Source organism: Myotis brandtii, unplaced genomic scaffold (assembly GCF_000412655.1).
Source record: "Myotis brandtii unplaced genomic scaffold, ASM41265v1 scaffold374, whole genome shotgun sequence".
Lineage (NCBI taxonomy): Eukaryota > Metazoa > Chordata > Mammalia > Chiroptera > Vespertilionidae > Myotis > Myotis brandtii.
In genome coordinates, this window is record NW_005364372.1 from 3,631,867 (window position 1) to 3,632,085 (window position 219).

The 219-nt window shown below is 60.7% G+C and overlaps 1 protein-coding gene across 1 annotated transcript in view; it reads left to right on the forward strand.

Annotated features, from left to right (window-relative positions):
- Positions 1-219, forward strand: part of TWIST1 (twist family bHLH transcription factor 1) — a 1,732-nt gene that overhangs the window by 582 nt on the left and 931 nt on the right. The gene's annotated exons all lie outside the window — the stretch shown is intronic.

Consider the following 219-nt stretch of genomic DNA (forward strand, 5'->3'; position numbering starts at 1 on the left):
GAATGGTTTGGGGAGGACGAATTGTTAGACCCCGAGGAAGGGGGGTGGGGACGGAGAAGGGGGGCTGGAAAGCGGAAACTTTCCTATAAAACTTCGCAAAGTCCCTCCTCCCCACGTCAGGCCAATGACACCGCTGCCCCCGAACTTTCCGCCCGCACGGAGATATAAGAGCCTCCGAGTCGGCCGCCTTCGTCCAACTCCCAGACACCTCGCGGGCTC